Raw genomic sequence first — 7,894 nt, forward strand, 5'->3', positions numbered from 1 at the left:
ATTTATTTTAGAATTTTAAAATCAAAATTTTGAATTTTGAATAATTTGATTTTTAGATATGTATTTAAATTATAATATATTAATAATTAAATATATTAAATCTGAAACAAAAATTTAAAATTTAAATTTAAAATTTCAGTTTTATTTAGTTTGTAATTTAAATGTGTATTTAATTTTAAAAAGACACTAAATCTATTCATAATTTTTAGTTGTGTTTGTTTTACTTTTTTTTTAAATTATTGTAATAAAAGGCTGAATATTGTACCATTTTTAAAGGATACATAATTGAACCGACCCTGCGAAAAACTTTTCTTACATTCTTATACTATAATTCTTGAACTTACAAATTAACTAAAATATGATCTTATTTTTTTCTGTTTTTTTTTTCAATCATCAATTACATTGCAGCAGTAATAAATGACACTCTGACTAAAAATCTAGATACATATTCAAAATGGTGCCATAAATGTTTGGTATTGGGTACTCTTCTTCTTTTGTTGTTTCATATGGGTTCACAAAGCTGCAACTAGGGCTGGCAATGGGTAGGGTAGGGTAGGGTTTGGACCCTACCCTAACCCTACCCGCGGGTTGAAAATTTCATTAAAACTCTACCCTACCCTACCCGCGGGTTGAGAATCTCTCAACCCTAACCCTACCCGCACCCTAAAATTCTAAACCCTACCCTACCCGCAGAAATATCAAATTTTTTCAAAGTAAATATAAAATTCAATTATTTCGAATTTTATAGGGTTAAGTATGATTTTGGTCCCTAACGTAGGGGCCAAAAATCGATTTCGTCCCTCGGCTTTTTTTCGCTTCAAAAAGGTCCCTGAGGTTCCGGTTTGTTTTAAAATCGTCCTTTTTACCAATTATATTTTTTTTATTACCAAATTACCCTTTATTAAAAAAATTATAAAATAAAATAAATATAAAATAAATAAATAAAAAAAGAAAAAAAAGAAAGAAAGGAGGGGATAACAGAAGCGGGGGTGGGTGGGGAGAAAAGGGAGAGGGAGAAAAGGGAGGGAGGGGGTGGGGAGGGAGAAAAGGGGGGGAGGGGGTGGAGGGGGGAGACCCATGCCGCTGCACCGTCGCTGCCCGTCGCCTCCGCCCGCCGCTGCACCGCCGCCCATGCCCGCCGTCACACCGCTTTTTCTTCTTCTTCTCCCGCCGCCACACTCACCGCCGCCTCACCCACCGCCGCCCCCTTTTTCTTCTTCTTCTTCATCTTCTCCCGCCGCCATACCCACCGCCGCCCCCCTCCTTCTTCTTCTTCTTCTTCTTCTTCTTCTTCTTCTTCTTCTTCTTCTTCCCACCGCCACACCCACCGCCGCCCCCCACTTCTTCCCGCCGCCGTCCCCCGCTTCTTCTTCTTCTTCTGTGAATTCTGTGAATTGAATTTTTTTGTGAAATTTCTGGATCTGAATTTTTGTTTATCTGAGTTGAGTTCTGGATCTTTTATGATGATTTTATGAGTTGAGTTTTTGTTTGTCTGAATTTGAATTATGGATCTGAGTTTTGGATCTGAGTTCTGATGAGGATGACGATGATGATGTTGATTTTCTGAGTTTGGTAGTGGATGGGGGTGGTGGTGGTGGTTCTGGTTCTGGTGGTGGTGGTGGTGGCATGATTTTGGGGAAGAAGGGGTAGGGGCATTTTGGTCCGAAGGACCATTTTAAAACAAACTGAAACTTTGGGGACCATTTTAAAGCGAAAAAAAGCCGAGGGACGAAATCGATTTTTGGCCCCTACGTTAGGGACCAAAATCATACTTAACCCAATTTTATACGTATTAATAACATAAAAAAATAAAAAACTAATGCTCTAAATTACTAAATTAACTAACTAGTGTACGGGTTTCCTACCCTACCCGCAGGCATACCCGGACCGTACCCTACCCTACCCGAACGAGTTAGACCGGGTTAGGTACCCGCGGGTAGGGTATGAATTGCCAGCCCTAGCTGCAACAATGATAGACACAATTGCAACATCATTTTAGTAACACATTTTCTAAAAAGTGATTTGCAAAATAGATAGTAGTATGATTATTAAAGCAAACATAAACAAAAAAAATCACTTGTAATTAAAATGTGAAGAACAAAAACTTGATCTAAATGAGTAACAATATAATATATGCATGTATGTTTACATAGACATATACATGTAGATGCATGTCTATTGTTGCAGCTTCTGGAATCTTGGATTCTCTTCTAGCAAGTAATCCACTTTAATCGACATATCACAATATGGAATCGACACAAAAATTTCAAGGACCAAATTATCATAAATTCATCCTAATATTACTCAAATAACTAAAAGGGGGAGAATTATCATCATACTGTAAAAGAAAGGAGACTGCACATACAAAAGAACTAAGAAAAGTAAAAATTAAAAAAATATCTTGAATTAAAAAAAACAAATAAATAAATTAAATAAATTTCTAATTTGATATATAAAGCTAAAACATTGAAAACAAAGTATTAATCAAAATAAGGAAAGAATTAAACAAAAAAAGTGAAATTAATCCATAGCAAGATTTTAAACTCGCGTCAGACTACCAAATACTTTGATCATTTTAAAATATTTAAATTCAAACTTACTTAAGGAAAGAATGTTGTCCCAAGAGCCCAAGTATAACCGGTATAGTGCCTTGCATATCTCCCACTTGAACCCTCTATGTCTCCTTCATTATATGAAATTCTGAACACACCGATAAAGAAACAAAATTACAAACAGTTAGCGAGTAAAATGCAAAAAAAAGAAAAAGCTGCCAACTTTGAGGGCATCCAACATCATAAAAATAAGAATTGAAATCAAATTTATAAAAATTAGAGAGAAATGAAAGATGGGTATTAATAAAATATGAGTGTATCAATTGCTTGAGTTGGAGAGCAGAATGAACAATGCCCTTACCTCATCATCATTATGAACATCCTTGGAATTATTATTTTCAAAACTTTGGCAAACAAAAATACAAAATTAAATTAGGACAGTTTCTCAGAAGGGTATTTGACCAATTCTATTTATGCAAATATTTCAAATACTCTTGAGAAATTTTCACTTATAACAGAAAGCACAGTCCTTTTCTTCTTCCCCCTCTCATCATTACTTTACTCGCAATTTTTTCTTGTCAGCCCTCAACTCCTATTCTCCCATTTCGTAAAATAAGCTAAAATATTTGTAAGAAGAGTCCCCTTCAACAATGAAAATGAATTTGTCCTGCTGATTGTGAATTTATGATAATGGAATGTATTACAAAGCAATATAAAACGTATGAAATTCAAGTATTAGAAGTAGTAATCATCTCAACGAAACCGATTAGAAATTGAACTTAAGTTTAAAATATTCTTAACAAAATTTAATTGGGGTTTATCAAAACACTAATCAAATGGGCAGAAAAAGGGGCTGATAATTTCTATCTGACCTATAAATCAGAAAGACTCTAATGATAATTTAAATTTCCATCTCTAATCAAATGAGATTAGAGAAGAGAGAAAGAGGAACCAAAAACAAAAAGAGAAGAGTGAAAAAGGACAAGGGTTTCCAAGAAGAGAGAGTGATTATGAGAGTGATGAAGAGGAAACTTAAAAAAGAGAAAGATTCAAATGAATTGAAATCCGAAAAATTTTTGAAACATCCCGCATTCAAAATTGCAAAAACTTCTTCCCTTCATCCTATTAACCAAAAATTAGAAAAATTACCTGTGAGATAAATACTCGGCAATCTCATGTTTATACCACAAAATTAATCACAAAGCAGCATCTGAATTTGAAAGAGTGATTTGGGGATTGCTGAAGCCAACGGACCTTGCAACACAGGAGAGAGTTCGAGAAATAAGTAGTTCCTTACCTTTTCAACTTCAAACGGGTTAGGGCCAGTTTGGCTAAACTTTTTAAATAAGTTCTTTTAGAAAAGGAGCTTAAAATATAAGGACTTTTATTAATAATAACTTTTAAATAAGTTATTTTGAGTTTGGATAGTTATTATAGAAGTTCTTGTTTTAAAGTTGTGCATTAAATAAGAGTGATAAAATAGCTTTTGAAAATAGGAGAAGTCACATTTTTTAACTTCTTCAAAAGCTCTTAAATAATTTTTTGAAAAGTTAAAAGTTGATCTAAAAAATTGTACCAAACACATTAATATAACTTTCTATAAGTCAAAAGTTGAAAAAAGTAACTTTTTAGTGTTTCCTAAACGGACCCTTAAAACTTAAAAGAAGGATACAAAAAGGCGGAAGTTGTAAATAACAATGCATTAGTAGGATAGGACAGGTGTTACATATAAGATTGTGGGTAAAAGACGAAAATGAATCCTATTCATTTTTTGTTGTCACCAGAAAGATTAAAGTATGATTTTTTACTTTTAATTCTACAAGTATGACCAAAAATAAATAAGAGAGAACAATAAAAGATGAAATTTTTCATTGAATACCATCCAGTTTTTTTTTTATTAAAGAGGATCCACTCCTGTAAAAGACTCCTAGAGTTCGCTGGGTAAAAGAAAAACCCACAGAGGTAAACAAAATTTGCTTCATGAGAGATCACCTTTGAATTTTGACAGCCGTCATCTTGTGGGTGAATCAAAACAGTGAGCATAAGAAACACTGTCTATACAACAAGGCTTTGTGAATGTAGTTTGTCATCTTTATAATTATAAATTGATTTGGCCACACAATTTTAAGGTAGAGTTTGTTTGGAGATACTGATTGAGATTTGGAGATTGAGACTCAGTATTATATTTGTTGGTTGAGAGATTGATATTAAAATTTATGTCTCTATCCCAAAATTTCAATATTTCAGTACCTCCAAAAAATGAAAATACAGAGGACTAAAATTTTTAGAGATGGAGACGGAAATTTTAATAATATTTTATATCTAAAATATCTTTATTTCAATTAGTTAATTTCAATTTTATCCTTTGTACAAATTAAATTAGAATTTTATTCTTGTTTCAATTTATGTCTTTTACTTTGCACCAAACTAAATACTAAAATTTATTTCAGTCTCTGTCTCTTAATCTTTGTCTCTCAATCTCAATTTTTCTGTCCATGTCTCTTCACCAAACGCTCTGAATGAATTGTTTCAACCTCACACATTATGTCTTCTCCGTCTTCAACGAACAATCATTCAGTTTAGCTTTAGCTACATATAGGTCCAGTTTGAGTTCCTTTTACAAAAATAGTTTAAACAACAAATATTTATGTTAAAAATAATTTATAAATAAATTATTTTATATTTAATTTTTAATTTTAAAAATATTTATTTTAAAAAAATTATGATAAAAATTTTTTATTATGAGAGAAATTAATTTTTTTTAAATTTTTTATAAACATTTAAATAATTTTTAAAAAAATTATATTTTAATTTTAAAAATTACATTAAACATTAATACTATTATTTTTTATAGGTTAAAAATTAAAAAAAAAAGGTTATTGTTTGAAGCTTTCTAAGGAGGCCCATATCCAACAAAAAGCTTTCCCCCGTGGAAACATGGTTACATGGCCACCCATCTCAACCTCTTAAATCTGTGTTTCTTGTTCGAAGATGACAGTAATTAATTATTGAAAATAGCAAACAAAATAAGCATTTCAAATTTCTTGGGCTTAAACTTCGCATGATACCATATGGTTCTAAAATATATAATGGGTATACTATCAATATTTGACCAAATAGAGTCATGTTGGCTTTAGGCTCATTTTAGGTGTCAAGTCTCTAAGATTATTTGAGCTGCAGGAGTTTAGATAAATTATAGAATTTGTTTTTTTTTAACGGTATCTTTTAATTTGATAGGTCAAGACTAATCTATCACAGTATTAAACTCTATTTAAAAGTTTGTCACTAGTTAATACCTAATAGATTGCTGTATGTACAGAGCGAAATTTGAATCTCCAACACTTATTTAAGCAAACCAATGAAAAAAATTATAGAATTTGATTATTTTGGCTACTCTTCCTGTTCATTGTTCTTTGGATTTCCATCTAGGGCTGTCAAAAGGGAAATAATTTGATCTTACATATATTTATATATGTAGAAAGCAATTTAATTTAAGTGCTGAATATTGAAAAAAATTAGTAGGAGTATATAAGGAGTATATAGTATACAAGGTGTAATAACTCAATAAATATTTTTAAAAAAAATTATTTTTATTTAAATACAAGAATAATTTAATAAAAATATTGATGTGATATATATTTTAAAAAAAATATTTATTGATATAGAAAATATAATCTATATATTGTATTTTAATTTGTTTACGTTTTTATCGTATTGGTGCATGTGAATTTATCATCGTACCAAAACAAACCCCATATATTATATATCATGGTTCAATAAATTAATTCTATTTAAACTGATTTATATACATGTATAAAAATTTATTAAAATTATAAATAAATTTATACACAAGGGACGGTTAGTGGTGGATCATATTCCACCATGTCACAATAAAGAAGGAGAAATATATAACTAATTTTGAAATTATATATATCATATTTAATTTAAACTCAAATATAAATAATATCAAGAATAAATTATTATTTGTACCCATAAAAGATACAGATACTAACAAATGTACCCATATAAAAATAAAATGACAATTATAACTATGAAAGACGGTTTTCGTGTGCAAGAGAATTGGTCCGTTATGATATTCTTAGCACACAAAAACTATCTACTATTGATACAATTGTCGTTTTATTCTTATATGGATACATTTGTCAACGTTTGTATCTTTTACTGATACAAATGATAATTTATTTATAATATTAATTAATTTCATCAGTCGGATTATATCAATTGTTTTAAAAAAAGTTATGCTACTTGTACACAAATATAATACTAAAACTACAATTTGAATTAATTTCAAGCCACATTGTTTCTACAAAATCGAAGAATTGGGAAATAAAAAATCAAATTAATTCTAATATTATTACATTTATGTTCACATATTTCTTTTAATCTCCAACAACATTGATTATTGAAACAATATTATCCAATTATTCATACAACTTTCTCCTGATTACAAAAATAAAAAAAAATTCTCGTTAACAATTCTAAACCCTTGAACATTAAGGTTTTCCTCCTTCAACCCTATCTCTTCAACCCTAACTTCCAAAATCCTTTTCCATTTACTTGATATTCAACCTATTAAAACGCATATAGCAAAACAACCTCTCATATACCTAACTAAACAAAGAGAATGATCCAAACTCTTCTCCCTCTCCTATTCCAAAATTCTTATATCACATTCCTAATCAAGAGAAGCCTCTAAGGTATTTTTCAGTAGGTTTACTGTTGGTGATTTACCGCCAGTCTCAAAATTATAGGCCATTATATATAATGTAAGATAATGAAAACCCTACTTTAAAAAAGAAGAAGGACTATTTGAAATAATAAAGAATTTTTCTTAAAGATAAACAAAATTATTAAATCTCATGTTCATTGTACCAACAGAAAAATTATTCTCCATTTCTTTTAATACACCTTTTGCCGAATTATATTCAATAATAATATGTTGCCCCATTCCGGTATCCCCTCAATCAAAATTATCAAGTAATCATTCAAATAATCCAAATCCTTATTCATGTACTTGAAGAAAATATTGGCTTCATGAAAAGGACTTTCAAGTAAAGTAGTTGGAGTAGTAATTGAAGTAAGAAATTTTACCTTCTTCAAGAATTGCAAGGAATTTTTAGGCCGCTGCTTATTGAAATTCAATTCTCCTCCAACAACAGATGAAATAATTTATAGTTGTCGAAGTTATTGAATAATATGGTTGAATGAAGATGCAAGTATCATCTTTTAGAGACATATTTTGTACATAATTTATCTTAAATTTGGCTCCATAAAATTCATCGTGAAAAAATTTGCAAGGACATTAAAACTTGCATATTGAT

Source organism: Arachis hypogaea, chromosome 4 (genome assembly GCF_003086295.3).
Source record: "Arachis hypogaea cultivar Tifrunner chromosome 4, arahy.Tifrunner.gnm2.J5K5, whole genome shotgun sequence".
Taxonomy (NCBI): domain Eukaryota; kingdom Viridiplantae; phylum Streptophyta; class Magnoliopsida; order Fabales; family Fabaceae; genus Arachis; species Arachis hypogaea.